Source organism: Cyprinodon variegatus, unplaced genomic scaffold (assembly GCF_000732505.1).
Source record: "Cyprinodon variegatus isolate N-32 unplaced genomic scaffold, C_variegatus-1.0 Scaffold33, whole genome shotgun sequence".
Lineage (NCBI taxonomy): Eukaryota > Metazoa > Chordata > Actinopteri > Cyprinodontiformes > Cyprinodontidae > Cyprinodon > Cyprinodon variegatus.
Genome location: NW_015150486.1, coordinates 843,102 through 860,205, shown reverse-complemented (window position 1 = coordinate 860,205; position 17,104 = coordinate 843,102). Strand labels below are relative to the sequence as shown.

At 36.8% G+C, this 17,104-nt stretch overlaps 1 protein-coding gene across 2 annotated transcripts in view; it reads left to right on the top strand.

The window, feature by feature from the left end:
• The window catches only part of lsamp (limbic system-associated membrane protein), a 723,954-nt gene that overhangs the window by 410,499 nt on the left and 296,351 nt on the right, over positions 1-17,104 (top strand). The gene's annotated exons all lie outside the window — the stretch shown is intronic.

Genomic DNA, 17,104 nt, shown 5'->3' with positions numbered 1-17,104 from the left:
GTGCACTTTATCTGTTTCACTGTTGGTGAATGAGAAACGTCCTCTCCAGTCCTTGTATGTCTGGTAAATCTGAAGAATTGACATTAAAGCTGACTTTGACTTTGAAATGTTATAGGCCTACTGCATATTGAGAAAATTTAGATCGGTATTGCGCAACAATCGGGAGATGGGGACCCCCCCCAAATATTGACAGGTATTTCGCACACTGGGTAAAATCATTTATTTTCATTCTTACTCAATTTTTTTCCATACAGATTTAGGTGCAGAGGGTCATTTCTACCAAATTTAGATATACCTAACCAAGTTTAAAAACAAAAAAAGGGAAATGTTCTTGCTGATAAAGGTTTATATGTCAGCCCCGTTGTCCTGCTTTTATTTTTTCCCAACAAGCAACAGAATCACGAAGAAGTCTGCAGAGGGATCATGACCTTGCTGTTAGAAAGGAAATGTAAACTCACCACCAAGGAGCAGTGGGATCTGTTTAGGACTGCAGGTCTCAGCACATGCTGAATCTTCTGCACTAGAGTAAACACGTGGCCTCCCCCGATACACATCAGGTCAGCAGCGAAGGTAGCAGTGACAGAGATTGCAGAGCAAAGGGAATTTGATTTTCCAAGTAACTAAGCAAGACGAGCAAGAAAAACAGGCGTGTCAAGTAAATGGGCGCACTGGAGTCCCATTTGGTCATTCTATTTATGCTAGAACACTGCATGAGCAATAAAATATGAATTATTTTCAAGTATCCAATTTTCCCTTAAATATTTAAGAGAAAAAAACACACCAAGTATAGATGCACTCCCTTATTGGTAGACCTCATTATAGAAAATGGAGGAAAGACAGTTTTAGCAATTATTTGTGCACTAAACCTTTGGGATTCCAGCTGATGGTATGTGTGACAATATGTCACAGCGAATGGCAACAGCACTACCAAGCAGCCTCACGCTCATCTTTTTCTTTCCTCTGAGCTTAGCAAGGTTCTCCAGCTGCCTTTCACCATACAAGAACTACTCAAGGCTGTACTTAAAGCTGTTAAAACCTATTTTATGTGATTTATGTTTTTTTTTTTCTATGAGAATTGAACTGATTAAAGAGAAGATCATCCCCAGGCGATCTCATCTACTAACTGCTCCCTGAAAAAGGAGCAAATAAAAGGTTTTGAAATAGAGAAATGAGCACTAAACAAGGCAACCTGTGATGTGTCTAGGATAATGGCACTAATGATGACCATAGCCTGTTCTAGTTGTTGAGATCCTTGTCCTCCAGAATACTCTTGAGACTCTGTTTTAGAACTTTTAGTTACCCAGTTAAATCGATACACGTCATCAATAGTTAATGGCCCCATTAGAGTCAGTGCAGTTACTTCTGTTCCGTCCTTCTAGTGGTATCGACCACCCGCTCTGTTATTTACCTATATTATACAGAATGAAGGCAGTTTTGGTGATATTACCCAAGTCGTTTAGGGCGAGTGCCCTTCAAGTTCATTTTCCCTCATGCTTTACTGTGTGAATCAATAATCAAGAAGAGTTAAGAATCTTTAATGCCTTTTTACACCCATTATTAAGTTTTTGTCCAGTCACACGGATCAGTATTCACATATATCGAACACGAAAAGTCTCAAGTCCTTAAAAAGTAAGAGATAAAAAACACACAGAATGAACATTTATATTGAAACCTGTAGAAAATGATAAAATATAAAGTGAAGTTTAGTTTTTGTTTTATTGAAAGGATCCCCATTAGCTACAGCTATGTTGCAGCTATTCTTCCTGGGGGTCCTGAAAAAAATATATACATTAAAAACAAAACCAAGAATACAACCAATATTTGAAAGAAAAAGAAAATACACAAACTCATATACAATATATACACATATTAACGTACATATGTACCCTTATGCAGGCGTGATATATGACAAATATAAAACACATTCTACTCTTACACCTGTAAACATGTTTCATGTTGTGTTTGGAGGTTTATTACAAGAAAGGTCACCGAGAAGGGAAGTTTAAAAAGACGCTAGCATAGGAATCTAACTAGCCGCTAGCATACGCGCTAACTAGCCGTTAGCATACTTTCACTTTATCAGTTTCACTGTTGGTGAATGAGAAACATCCTCTCCAGTCCTTGTATGTCTGGTGAATCTGAAGATATATGTGTAGATACCTACACATATATATATATATATATATATACATACATATTCGCACAAATATATAGATATAAACATTTAGTTATATTATTTTAATAAATGCTGTTTTACATATAATTTGAATTTATTGACATTATTAGCAAGCAGGATATGTTTTGGCAGATTATTCCATTCTTTCATACCTCTAAACACAACAGTATTTTTATGGCATTTGTTTCATAAGTACCAGTTGTTTGTAAAAGTGGATTTTATGAAGGGATGGAAAAGCATCTAGAGTATATTATCAGACGTCCACATCAATCAAGTCTGCATTTATTAGAGGAAACAGGCTCAAATGGCTCCAGTAATCCCAAACTGAGAACCTCTGTTATGCATTAAAAGTTGCTCCTTTTTTTCTTATATATTTCCTCGCTTTCCTGCAGGCACTGGAACTGATTTGAGTGATAAAGGTCCCCATGGAGTGTCAGAAAATGCAAAGCGATGCTCTTTGACACTAATTGTTCTTTCATCCTAAGTGGAGGCGTCTTAAGCAATCTCCAAGGCACTCCCAGATCAGACCTGTGGGGGCAGAGGAAGAAGAGAGCATGAGACAGAAAACTAACTGATGACATTGTGACACTTTTTCTCATTTGATTATATATTTATAATGGTGTAGTAATCTAAATATTGTTATCCCATTTCCAGTGTGGCATGGTGCCTCCCAACCTTTTTACAATGGGGGCGAAAAAAACAGATTTGCATTCCTCTGGCTGACTTGCTCCATGCTTCATAAAAAGGATTTAGCGATAACACCCGTGAGATTAAAATCCAAATTGCTTGACCAAGCAGAAATAATTTCATAATTGGCTGGGGTTGACTTTATGCATGGGTAAAGTCCAAAGCTGCTCAAAGATGCACACTCCTGATGGGTTCTAATGCTCATTTTGATGATATATACCATAAGTTTTGACCACTTTAGTAAAATCCAAATGTCAGACTGATATCAGTTTAAGTTATTTTGCTCTGACCTGAAACCCTAAACAGTATCTTTCTGACAGAAATCAAACCAAACTGACACATTAGATATTATATAGTGAAGAAATTAAGATGCCCTGAAATATGCTTCATAAAGAATCATATGACCTTTAAAATAAGGTAAACATGTTTACTTTAGCCTGGGCCAATTTATCTCCATGGAAACAAGAGCAAGATATCAACCCATGAATGTTTCAGTGTGTGAAATCATTATAGGATGATTAAGACAATTATTAAGACAAATCATGCCAGCATGATAAAAAATACTGTTGGTGTTTGAAGTTTGACCTTATCTAAATACTAATATGTTTTTTTGTATTTTTTATTTGACATAGGCTAGTAAAAATGAATCTAGATGAGTTCAAAAGTCCACATGTAAATATGCCACAGCTAGCCATTGAGGCTAATATTCATCCTTAGTTCCAGGGCAGATTCATGTTTACAAACAAGACAAGCCACACACAAGAAAATTATATTAAGAGAAAAACTGCAACAGACAATTGCAAAAAGCTAGAAACAATACATTAAACAGGCCAAAATGAAACAAACAGCACAGGCAATAACCGTTTTAACATATACTGTATATTACTCTATATATAGACGCTTCTCTAAGACTACTGAGTTTTAAGGCATCCTAATGATACTGATATTACTTGGTATCAAATACCAATTGATAAGACATTGCAATTAAGAACAGATAGTGAAATTTTTTTTTTTTTTCCGGACAGATGGATGAAACAAACCAAGGTACTGTAAAGCTCCCTGACATCTCAGCCCTGAAGGACGTAGGGCTTCCCTGATGATATGATAGTTTAACACAAACGGTGCATTTTAATTCATTCCATCAAGAAACCAGATGGTATCATTAGAAAAAGGCGGCTGCTCCTCATCTAGCCGGAAAGTCAAATGTTGATGCGACCCCAGTGAATTCCTTTGGCTACTGGGCACAGGACAAACAAATAAAACGTAGCTGGGCTTATGCCTGATTCTCTGTGGAAGACTTCAAGGAACAGTCCAACCCTGCCTGCATCATTATGGTCCAGGCAGTGTGCAGCATCGCCTGCGGAGGCAGTCATTAAAGCCCCGACAGTGTCGCACTCATTACTGTCCTCTTAGCCAAAGAATCTGCTAATAAGTCAGGCAAATCAGTTAGTGTGACACGATTGAAGTTAGAAAGAGGAGAGGACACCATGGGCTCTCTTTTTTTTAATCTTTAAGCCATCCATTGTTGAAATCGATTTTTCCGCTTTAGTGATTCCCTAAGGAGCCATTTAGACTGCCGTTGGCTGTGGGCTGAACCATGAGCTCCCTGTTTCAGTGCCACTGTATCGGCTTGTTTCTCTGAAGTTCCCCTCCGTCTCCTTTGTCTTTCACACACAGATGAAACGCACACACACACCAGACACCAGTGGCTAAACTTATACTTAATGGGCCACAGTTTGATCCTCTGTCAGGCAGCCACAGATATACAGTTTCTGGTGTCTAGAGAAGAAGCTTGAGAGGTTTATTTATTACCCCAGGCTAAATAAATCTACAGTTCCTTTGCTTGGTCCGTGTGTGGGAGAGTTTCTGCATACTCTGAGGCCCCATATCTTTAAGATGTTTTTTTTATTGTAAATAATGTTAAAGAAAAGATAACCTTTTGTACTTAATATGGTTTAAAAAGCTGTTTTCAGGAAAATTCACACTGATGGGATTTAACATTAGTTGCATTCTTGTGATTTAAATTGATTGAGCTGTCAGGTTCCTGCTTCTCTACCCCTTAAGGCTTTTTTTTTAACAGGCAGTATTTGCAGCCTTCCATCAACCCGCACACTTTGGGATTAATTTATTGTTTGAGCCCACACACATCTATTAATTTGGCGTGAAGGAGGGACTGAAGTAGGGATATGGTGCAGATCAGACTGAGACGGATGTGCAGTTAGTAGCTCTTTGCAAAGAGGAATAACCAAGAATGTGTTAAGAAAGAAAGAAAGATAAGACATGACATTTTACTTTAGAGGAAAACAGGGAAATAGAACACTTAGAAAGGTGTGATGGTGTGAGGCACTGTGTGAGAACCAGAGAACACAAAAAACTAATTAAGGAAGTCAGCAAAAGGGTAGATTTGAATAATTCTGCACTTTTTGTGCTACAGGAAGAATTTTTTTTAAGAATGAGCTTTGAGATTTAGTATCGTGTGAGTGTGTGAACTTTACCACTGTGGGAACTTTGGATTAGAAATAAGTCTCTTGCCATAGCTCCCTTGAGGCTGTGATCAATCACTGCCATCAATAAAAAAAAAAATCCCAGTTTTTTCCAGGAAGCTCCCTCAAGCTTCAGGGTCAAGTGACGGGAGGAGAGCTGCTTTTTAGAGTGGATGGTCTTTTATCTCAGCTTGTTCTTCATACACGGCCCTGGATTTAAGTCATTACATTATAAGGGAGATGTGACTTCAGAACTGAGTTTGGTCAGTTAAAGAAGTTTTGCATTGTATCTGATAAAATATTCTCTTTTCATCAACCTGTAGAAATATTTATTGCCAAAGTGCGAAATTATACTTTGACCTTTTCAATAGTCCTTCGCAGAACTTCTGCCATTCTGCTGTTTTTGTTTTTTTTTTTCAAAATAATGTACCCACTTTAAACACTGTGATCAGAATCATGCATATTTTTATAAAAAAATTTCTAAAAAAAATGAAATAATTGTTTTTTTAATTAAGCCCCCAAAAAGTAGCATCATATACACCTCTGGTTATCGGAAGAAATGGTCAATGTACCTAAATGTATTGTAGTGTTCTTTATTCCCCATTATTAAATGTAGTTGTACTGTTTTTATATGGATAGTGTTTGAATCAAAGAAATCAAAGAGATTGTCTTGTTTAAGGTAAAAGTCTTTTAAAGAACCAAATGTCAAATCTTGCATTTGATGTCATTAAGTTTCTATATATATTTATAATGCTGTAAGTTTATTTAAAGGTTGTATCATAATGGCTCTCATGACAAATATTAATTATATTTTGGTCACACAAAATCACATTGTGACTAAAATAAGTTAAAGCAAATTAAACTAATTATTAATCATACAGTCAGAATAGTAATTGCTATTTGTAGTTTATATGTAGTTTAGATATAAATAACAGAAGCTGAAACTATTCATCTAACTAATCAACTATTAAAGTAATTGTCAACTAACTTACTACTGGAAGGAATCATTAACAGGAGTATACGCTCTAAAACAAGCTAATTTCCATGAATAGTAATTAAGACAAAACCACACAATAAATATTTACATGTTCAATTTATGATGAAAGATCTTTGTCAATAAACATGTTTCATCCAGGACTCTCTTCAAGTGGCATTATACAGCTTTGCTTGGTCTAAATTTTGTAACAAAAATTATTCTGTTAAGCTAAACAATTATTGATCTATTAATAGAAAACTTACTCAGTAAATGAATCTGATTTAAAAAAAAGAAAAAAAAGCCTTTCTAATTAAACTACAATTCTGTGAACATTTGATTTAGTTTTTGTTATATGCTTTGCAATGTTGTTGCAATTCATTTAATCTTTGCAATAAATATTTTTTTTGATTTAAAATAATTAAGGGTCAAAAGTTTATATTTAAGTAATTAGTCAGCTAATAGAAAGAAACGGGTGAAAATCAAATCCAATCAATTGCTAAAATAAGCAATAAGCCCAGCGCACAATGAAAAGTGTCATTATGGGACATCCAGCTTTGGTGCTTGCTTGACCCAAAATAAAGTAAGATGGAGCTTTGGGGGGAGGATTCTGCTTATTCTCCACCTATATTTTTTGTTGAATACATTGTTTATAGAGAGTTTCATTTATGTTCTATTTTTTCAGACTTGCTTGTTGGGAAGAAAGATTCAGCTATATACAGTAGCAGCCATTTAAAATGTCCCTTCCCAGTCAAACGCCAGCCAAATGGCAGCCAACTTCTAGCCACTGGAGTGACCCCCTCCTTCTCCTTGGCATGCATATATTTTTTACTCTGACTCCACTCTTTCATTGAACTACAGGGTCTGACCAGGTGATGACGCTTCTCTTTAGATCCACAAATCCTGACAGAATATTTTAGTACAAAGATTGATGTTTAAAAAAGGAATCTCAGGGGACCATCCAAGGACCAACCAAGAAAACCAACCAATAATGTGGGGAAATTTTACATTTCTGCATATACCCAATTCATTTGATTTCAGTCCCTTATGTTTTTAAATGAAAAACGGCAGGTAAGACAAAGTCAGTGAGCAAAATGTTTGTTGGTGTCATTAGTAAATCACAGAGCTTGTTCAGATTCACCTTCTGGTAGCCTTTGTATTACAGTAGCAAAGTTGTAGCCATTAGTTGAAGTACTGTCTTGCTTGAACAAACAGACAGTTTAACCTTTAGAGTGAGGGTTTCTACATAATAGCTGGATTTTTTGTGTTGTTTCTCACCTAGCCCTGAAACACTTCACCTTTATCTGGGAAGCTATTAACAATAATAGAAGTAGAGAGTAGGGGTCAAACAGCAATGCTTTGGACAGGCTCAGCTGGAGCAGGAATGTTTTAAATGGTAACACACAAATATGAGGCTTATGTTACTACTTACATGCATTTTAATACCACAGATGAGTCTGAATCATAGTCATCTGAATGTTTTTCTTTTTTAATAAATGTTTTTAGTCTAAAATAATACCTGGATGCCAACATGTCCCCAGTAACTTGTACAAGTACCAAAGTTCTAAAAAGACAGTCCATCACAGATCTAACAGATGTCCAGGACTGGCACCTGCTATCCCAGTCACAGCCTTGGGGAATGTGAAATCTCCAACTGGACCCACATATAGGTTTTTTAAATTGAGAGGAAGCCAGAGGACTCTGAACTCCTTAAGTTCACATGGAGAGAACTTCAATTAGCCTCTAACATCTTTTTGTTTTTGTTTTTTTTTTTACCACTAATTAGTACTGTTGCACCGATACCGATACAAGTATCGGACGGGGCCCGATACTGGCCTAAAATGGTGGTATCAGTATCGGCGAGTACCAACAAATAGGGCACCGATACATTTTGAGAGCCATAAGTTTATTCAACTATTGTCACCCAGTCCTGGTAGGCAATAAAAAGTTCTACTGGATTCACTTTGTATTAGTTTTTTTCCTGCTTCACAAAGGTAGGCAGCAGCTTGACAAAGACATGAAGGCAATTATTTTACATTATTATGGTGTCAGTATCGGCCGATACTGCACAGCCATGTATCGAGTATCGGTATCGGGGCGAAAAAAAAGGGGAATGGCACAACACTACTAATTAGTAGTAATACCAGTAAGCTTATCCAGATGACCAGTGTAGGTTCTGACATGATCAGAATCCCAATAAGCAAAGTAAAAAGTTGGCCAGCAGGACTTGTCTCTAAATCCATTGATTAGATATGGGTATCAGAACCATAGAGGGGATGTGGTACTAAGTGCCTGATCTTCAGGAGGTTTGTGTGTCTCCAGCTTTATCCCACAGTACAAAACCAAAACTCTTAAGTTCATTTGCATCTTTAAATTGTCCTTAGGTATGAGTGTGTGTGTATGGTTGTGTATCTCTGTGTTGCCTGCAAGAGGCTGGCGACCTGTCCAGGGTGTACCCCGAGTTTTGCCCATAGACTGCCAGAGACTCTGAAAAAATGGGAGAAGATGGATGGATGGATTGATTGATTGATGGGTGGGACTAGACTAGACTAAACTCTCATATTGTGCATGAATATGAATAACTAGAATATCGAAACAACCTGAGACATTTGTTGTGGGGAGGGGAGTGCACCTGTCGTCGCAACGGGGATCCCCCCCCACATTTAATAAAACAGAACTGTGCTTCATGCCAATGAATCTATAGATCTATTATTAATATTATTTGTAATTTAGTTTTTTTGTATAATTATCAGCGCTACCTCTAGCTTTAAACCCAGCTTTCTTTTAAGCCACTCTCAAGCTGCCAGTAGAACACGCAGTTTGCTTTTTTAATGAAATGTGTAACCAAATCTGTTTTCAGGTCTTAACATTTGCCCATCAATCTTCCTGGATCATCCACAACATGACCACTTGTTAAAAATACTGAGAAAAGTTGAAATTTAACCTCTTTTTTGGTATCTTTTGGTATTATTGGCCTGGCCTTAAGGTTCTACATGGAAATTATCACAATATCCTGGCAACATGGCAGTTTGCTCTGGTCCTATCTGAAAAAGACTTGCCTAATGGTTTCATTGACTATCTTATACTAAGACACAAAGAAAACTGCCTCACTGAAGAAGCTTGGAGAGCTTTCATAATCATCTTGGACCGCACTGTCTTCAAAGCAATTCCTCTTAAGAACCCATACAATCAAGACACAGAAACCTAAAAGCACCAAATATTGTTCTGAAGAGGCTGATCAGAAGAAATGTTTGTTTCCAGGACCCCGAGATACTCTGGGATCAAAAGAAATTAAATATCCATTAAGGGTGGCTTCTGGGTGATGACTGTACACCTGGTGAATGGGAAACCAGAGAGGGATGCCAACAATATAGCCTGACACCTGCTGCTATGTTCCCTTGCTTTTTAAGCAACTTTTGTTATATAAATTTAACTCTGTATTAAGGGTGGAAATAAGGATGGGCCAATAAAACCCCAACTTGTTTCAGCTTAATTCTGACGTCTGAGGTAGCAGACTTGAGGGAAGAGGGATCCAATCCAAATGCTAATGACATTTTTAGGGAAAAATAATTGTTTATGAACTTTAAGTTGTTCACAAAAAAGGAAGCTACAGTATCTTACATCTTTTTATTTTTACTAATAATGGACCACATTTATGCAGTTTAAATACAATATATATTGTTAGAAGAAATCAAAATGTTGAATCAGAGTGTACTGTATATAACGGAAGTTTCAACATTTGATGGCGGTCACAACGGGGGTTAACAAGAGCTACAGACTAAAATAAAGAAATCCCAAATCTGACTTGGACTCCTTCAGAAGCTTTGCAGCGTCACCCATCTAAAAAAAAAGACAGCAGTGCTGTGTGCGCTGTAATCCTTGTCTTTGTGGAAGGCTTTATATCAAAAGAAAGCGATTCGGTGTGGGTCAGCCACAGCACAGAACAGCTCAGTTAATACCGTATACAGGGTGCAGGGATATTTTTCCAAGGTAAGGACAGCTTTACATCACATTTCTATGGCAAAAAGTTGCTTCGGAAAATGTTAAAGATATCCTGGATTTATACCTAGAGAGATTTTTTTAGATCTGTAACCACTGACTTTATAGAGCTTATATGGAGATTAACTTGAGTGCCTAGCTACTTTACATTTGTTCAAAAACTTTTGACCAAAAAAAATAAAAACAAAACTTGATGTTTTAAAAATGAACGTTTCACCGTCTGAACTTGGCAGGAGACATATCTACTCTCTGTGGGTAGGAGAGTGTATATTCCTGCCAAGTAGTCAGTGTAGATCTATCACTTACATGATGTAACCAATTGATTTGCTGTGTAGAGTGAGAGGTGTAGGGTGATGGAGATATGCAGAGCTACAGATCGAGATCATGTGGAAAAAAATTCAAAGACGGAAAAAGAAAAAACATGAATACGCTCACACAAGAAAAAAAAAGAAGCAAAATCTAGATACAGTCGTACAATACAGTAGAGGCGGTTCTGCTAGAGTTCAGGTCTCTAGTGCTATCATCAGGTTTTCTCTGAGTTCTGACCTTTCGCCTTACTTTAATTCATATTGACAACTCCTTGTCTCCTCTCTGCCTACCTCCCTGTCCTCTTACATCCTTATCTTCTCTGTTTTTATCACCTTTTTTGACTTTTAGCCCTCAGTTCTATCACTCATTATTTTCATGTCTTGTGTCTATGTAGGTGAGTCTATAGGAGCATTAATTGGGGTTATCTCTAGAGGGGATTGTCTAAATTGGGCTGAGAAAGGCTTTAGAATACATCTTGTGTTAAGAATATTACATTTTACTTAGAACACAAAAAGATATGGCAGTTTGAATCTAGTTTAAAGGCTGTGCTGTGGTTTAAAGTACTGACACTCTACTGTTTTTGCCTATGAATGTTCACAGCGCTGTTGATGAAATGTATTAATATGATACAACATTTTTGTTGGTCAGCTATTGTGTTTCCAGAAAAAGAATGTGTATTGTTACAACCTGGCTCAAAAGGGTCAACAATAAAGGGAGACATGAGAACAAAGCAGGTTATTCTGTGGTCTTAGCACAGCTGAAGGACCAATCAAGTAATATTTACATGTAGCAGTAACTGGAGTATTTTTGGACTTCCAAACAAAACCTTAAGGAGACCCATTTGGGTGTCAGGACAACGTGGATCCGATATGTGTGATACTCCCTTTATATATTGATCAGATTTTGAGTTTCGTAAAAGCTTTGTATGAAGGTTATATTTTGAATAGGTTGAATATAACCCCTCAACAGAAGCACCAGGACAACCTAAAAAGATGCTTGTTGGATTTCTGAACGTAAGATGGCCCCACTTTTAGTCAACAATTGTCCTGAATCAAACCAATGAGCAATCAACCCAGGGCCCATAGTTAACATGTGAACAGTCCAACATATACAGCAATCCAATATATACACCTATCCAAACCCACCCATAAATTGAACCCACCCATCCATTTTCAAACTTAACTAGAACAGACTGGAACAGTTAGTTTGTAAGAGAGATGGGGGGTTGTTGTTATGACCAGCAGATTTAATTGACTCACACACTTGGATTTATTACCATTCATTAATTAATTGAACTTCATTGATCTCACATTGGAGAAACTTACCTCTGCTTTTGACCCATCCCCTTGGGGATCAGTCGGCTGCCATTGTGGGGTCCACGGGGAGCAGTGTGGGGTTAAGAGACCCAGAGTGGCAGTCTGTGGGAGTGGGGCTTGAACTCAGAACCTCAGGATTCCTAGCTCTATGCCCTAACTATATATATATATCTATATATCTCAACAATCAGAGTCTGAGTGATTTTTTTATTTTGAAAAATATAAAAAATTGCGGTATTCTCTCCCAATTACATCAGTCTGTGCCTCTTGACACAGGTTAATTCAGTTGCAGACGCATCCTATCTTTGTGAAGCGGGATTTTCTGCGGTTACAGCGACCAAAACAAAGCTACGGAACAGACTGGACATCAGGAGCACACCTCATGTGTCATTTTGTCCGATTACGCCTAGATGGGTCCGTCTTGTTGTTTTATTTTTATGCTGTTTGTATTTGATTTTATGCCAGTCGTATCATTTTACTTGATTGTACTGATTGTATTGTGATTGTAATCTGTGAAAATATTTTATGACATATAGCCGTCCGTGGTGCAAAAAGGTTGCACCATTACCAGATGGCAATTCATATTCCTGAAATTTGCTAGATTAGGAAACAGATTGTGGAAAGTACACAGTAATCAAAAGGTCAAAACAAAACAGTATCGGCACAGCTGTAAGGATGTGTTTAACAATATGTATTTATATCTTACAATTTATTGTTTTTTGAATGTCTCATTAAACCTTTGATCACAGATCAAAGACAAATCATCATCTGTGAAAGTAAAAATGCTTACTTTAATACTGAAATTGCTTCTTTATTTGATTAAATTAATTCTGATAATGTCTTTACTAACTAAAGCCTTTTAGTCGGTTCTATAGTTAATTATGATAATAAAAAATGATATCTTCATTGATGAGAAGCTAATTTCAACACTGCGCTCAACAAACGGTGTTGAAATTAACAAGCAGTATCTAAAAGCTATATTCTGTGACTTTGCTTTTATTTAATAAATAAACAGTAATTTCAAGGTTAATAATAGATTTGTTTTGGATTTATGGAAATAAGCTCTGGCTTTAATTTTCTACGTTCCTTTTGAAATGTAATCATCTTAGATTTTACAAATCCTTGAAGGAAAAAAAATGTTTTGTTCTACAGTTGTTAATTAAGACAAATCTTAATTCAAACATACGTTTCTACCTCCTGGAGTATTTGTAGAGCCACAATCTGCCTGCTGACCTCCACCTGTATGGGGAGACGAGTCCAAGCATACCTGCTGCAATGAGGCCTGGTGAATTGGTCCATGAAACACTTTTAACCCGTAGGGTGGGAGACATTTTATCTGAGGATTATCCATGAGTGTTTTTGTTTTCAAAAATGAAAAGATTCTTGTTTTTTTATATCGGAGGCCAAAAGCTTGGAAAAGGAAAAGCTGAAACTGTGGGATAGTAAATTAACTGATAGGAATTTGTTTCTAGTTCTTCTCTATATCTCTATTTCTAACACTTCTCTTCAGGTTTTTACTCTGATGAAGGTGCAGAATGTAAAGTGGACACGAGGCATTGCATACCGAAATGTTTGTATTGTGTCTGTGTGTTGGTTATATATTGATTGTTGAAGGGTGATGTTTTATTAAACAGGGGTGAGAACAGAGATGGGGGGGTGTCAGAGTAGCTGTTGTCCTTCAGTTATTAAAGCTCTTTTCAATTGGCCTTTGGACCTTTTTACCATAAAAACAAAACACAATTCATTCTGCTACCTTACAAAAACCTACTGTATGTTAATCATACAATGAATTTGAATAAGATTCTAACAGTTAACACTGCCTTGTTTTAATTATTGTTTGATACTTTCAATTTCTCTAAAAAATATTAGTTGCCTAGTTAAAAAAAAATATCCATTTTGTTTCCCTTGAATTGTACAGTGCATTTATTAATAGCAGCTTAACTTTTTATTATAATTTATTTAATTTATCCCCTGATATCAGCAATGGATTGTTTAATGACTCTCTACAACCAAAAAAAAAAAAAAATGTGTGTCTGTAAACATTACAAGTCATAGCAGTAAAAAAAACTTTTGCACTATTATAAATAAACAACATGGATCCAAACAGTGACCCCTGTGGAACCACAAGGGCAATTTTTGGGAAAATGTGAATCCGTTACATCTTTTACTAGTAGCATCAGTTATCTGACCCACATTCTAAGCATGATGCTAACTTGTTTACCATATTTTTCTGATCTCCCTTGTACAATTGAACGACCCAAGAATGCAGTACATCCTTGCTCATTTTGTTTTCTATTATTTATTGAGGCAGACATATTTCCTACAAATTCCACCGAGATATTTGCCCTTTCCTAGTCCACTGATGTTTAAATAAATTTTGTAGTATTCTTTTGTTGAAGTGAATTAGGATTTCTTACAAGAAAGCTGTGGTAGCATAGAAATGGGGCAATAGTTTATTGGTAACATCACAACTTACAATAAGATTTAAAATGTTTCCTTATACACACTTTACTTTCATACACGGATCCTGTATTTTATTTTAATTTAAACAATATTTTTGCCCTCTTTTTTTTCAGACTACTAATTTGTACCAACCTTTCCCACTTTGTTCTACTTTCACTTCAGTCTGCTGTGTTTCAGTTGTCTAGCTTCATCCTGTTGACTTGTCATCCATCTGTTTTTGTTCTGCTCTCCTTATGTCTCCAGAGGAAAGCAAACTGACAAGCCAATACAAATGTACCTGCCTTCATTCCCTCCTTCTCACCTTTTTTTTTTCTTTGCACCTCCCACAATCCTACAGAGAAGTTCTGATTTCATCCACAAATTTCATGTTTTTTTACACCTCTATCTTCAAACTCTCAATTTATGTTTCTTCTTTATGATTTTGTCCGACTATTTCCCTTTTTCGCTCTTCCTTTGAACATCCTTCATAATCGTAGTCAAAGTAATTTACTCAATGTTTATTCAATACACATCTTATCAGTCTTTGCAGGCTTAGGTTCTCTGGTCTAAATCTTACTGGACCAACCACAGAGAAGGATGCAGTGGTTTACATTGCATCACCAGAATTACACATAATGCAGCAGCACTAATCGGAACAGTGTAGATGGGACTGTAACTGAGTGATGGTTTAATGATGCCTTTATTATGTCTGAAAAAACCCCCACATACATTTAAAACCTCAATCAGCTGATCTGAGGGATTTGCTTTTATAAAAAAGGTTATTTTTAGTTACATTTATTGTTATCCAGTTGGTTCTGACCGTTCCTGCTTACTCTGGTGACAGTGGGCTCTACTTGTTGCTTTACAGACTAGTATGCGGTTTACAACATAAATAAGTTTTGTCTAATCATACACTGAAAACGTCTACATAAATTAGAGAGGCCTCCTTCTTAGATGACTTTTCATCTCTCTAGATCAGAAGATTAACGGACCAGGGTACGGATCCGGACCCACCTGATTTAAGACATTTGTAAATGACTGTGTCACTTGTGTCTCTTCTCCTATTTGTATGGTAAAGCCATCAGGAGTGTCTGGCACCAGGCTGCACGTGATACAATTTATCCAATGAGCTGTCAGTCTGGTTTGCTGCTGCTGCTACTTTTAGACACAGCCGGTAAACCTGTGGCAAGCCAGGCAATGGGAAAGAAGGAGAAGACGATGAGAGAGCAGAGAAAGTATGGACTGCTGGAAGAACCTTGGTGAACTGGTGAAAGAAAAGTGAAATGGTGTGCTCAAAGATGACCCCGCAAATTTTGAGTATTTTTGTTTCGACCTGCTGCTGTGAAGCAGGATTCTCCACCATGAACATAATCAAAAATAAATATGGATCCAGGCTCAAAATCAGCACATTTATATGTGCCTGAGAATGGCTTTGTCGCCATTCAAACCCAGGTTTTAAAACCTCGCAGGTCAGCCTAAAGCCCACTACTTTCATTAAGCCATAAAAAAAGAAAACAAAAATTGTCAGTTCAGGTTATTTATAAAAATATGTGAGTCAGGAAATTGTCTATTTACCAAACTGAACAACTGTTGTTCTCTACTTCAAAAACAATTTAGATTTTATAATGGAAAAATGTTCTATTTTATATTCTATTTCAGTGTTAAATGCTTTTTAAATTAACATTATACTGGTTGTTTATGTTCTTTATACGGACCCCGCAGATTTTTAATTGGTTACCCCTGCTCTAGACAATAAGGGAAGGATTGTATATAATCTATAATGTGGACTTCCCAAGGGGTCATGAGACACCAAGTGATTGCTTACAAGGTAAAATTTACTCTAATTTTAATTTGATCATAAAAAGAGCAGCAGTCGTACGGGGTGAGGCACATCGCATTTAAGTTGCCGGTCATTGGTTCAGAGAAATAGCAGTAACAATTCATTACAAATGAATACTCTCCAGTGCCAAAGGCAATTTTTCATCATATATATTACTCAAAGTTCATTTAAAATGCTTAAAAAGCATGATATAGAACCTTTAAAGTTATTTTTGTTAGAAATAATTTTCTGTGTATTTGAATAACGTTTACTCTTAGTGTGAATAAACTGTCTTTTAAATTGCTCCTCCCTCTGTCCCTGAATGCTCTGCCCACTATTTGGAACTGGTGTAGATATTCTGCTTTGCTTAGGGGATATGGCTTTAGACAAAACATCTTCAAGTGGGCATATTGCCTTAAGGGAAACATATGTGGTAATTGCTTCTTTCACACCTTCAATTATTTTCATTCAAGCTTGTGTGCTCAGCAGTGTGGAGGAAGATGGATCTCCATTTCTTAGCCACAGTTTCAAAATTTATGCAACTGGGTGTTTCACATTTCATTGCATAAGGTGTTCTCAAATGAATGTGTATTATCAATTGTCTCTGGAGTTCTACTTTCTTTGTAAATCTGTAGTTTTCCAACAGTTTCTTGTGCACACGTGGAAACGATGTGTGACTGCAGAGCAGCAGCTATTTCAAGGTGGCCACTGGCCTATTGATTTTCTTCATGTTTTTTTTTTTCCTTTCCCAATAATGCCGAGCAGAGGTTGTCAGACAGATTGATTGGGAGAGCCTCTGTTTGTGTTCTTTTGTGTCCGGATGTTTGGTCCACATCGCCCTGCATCATTATTCCATATTGAATGAAATGAGCACTTTGCACACCTCCCATCTTTTCAAAC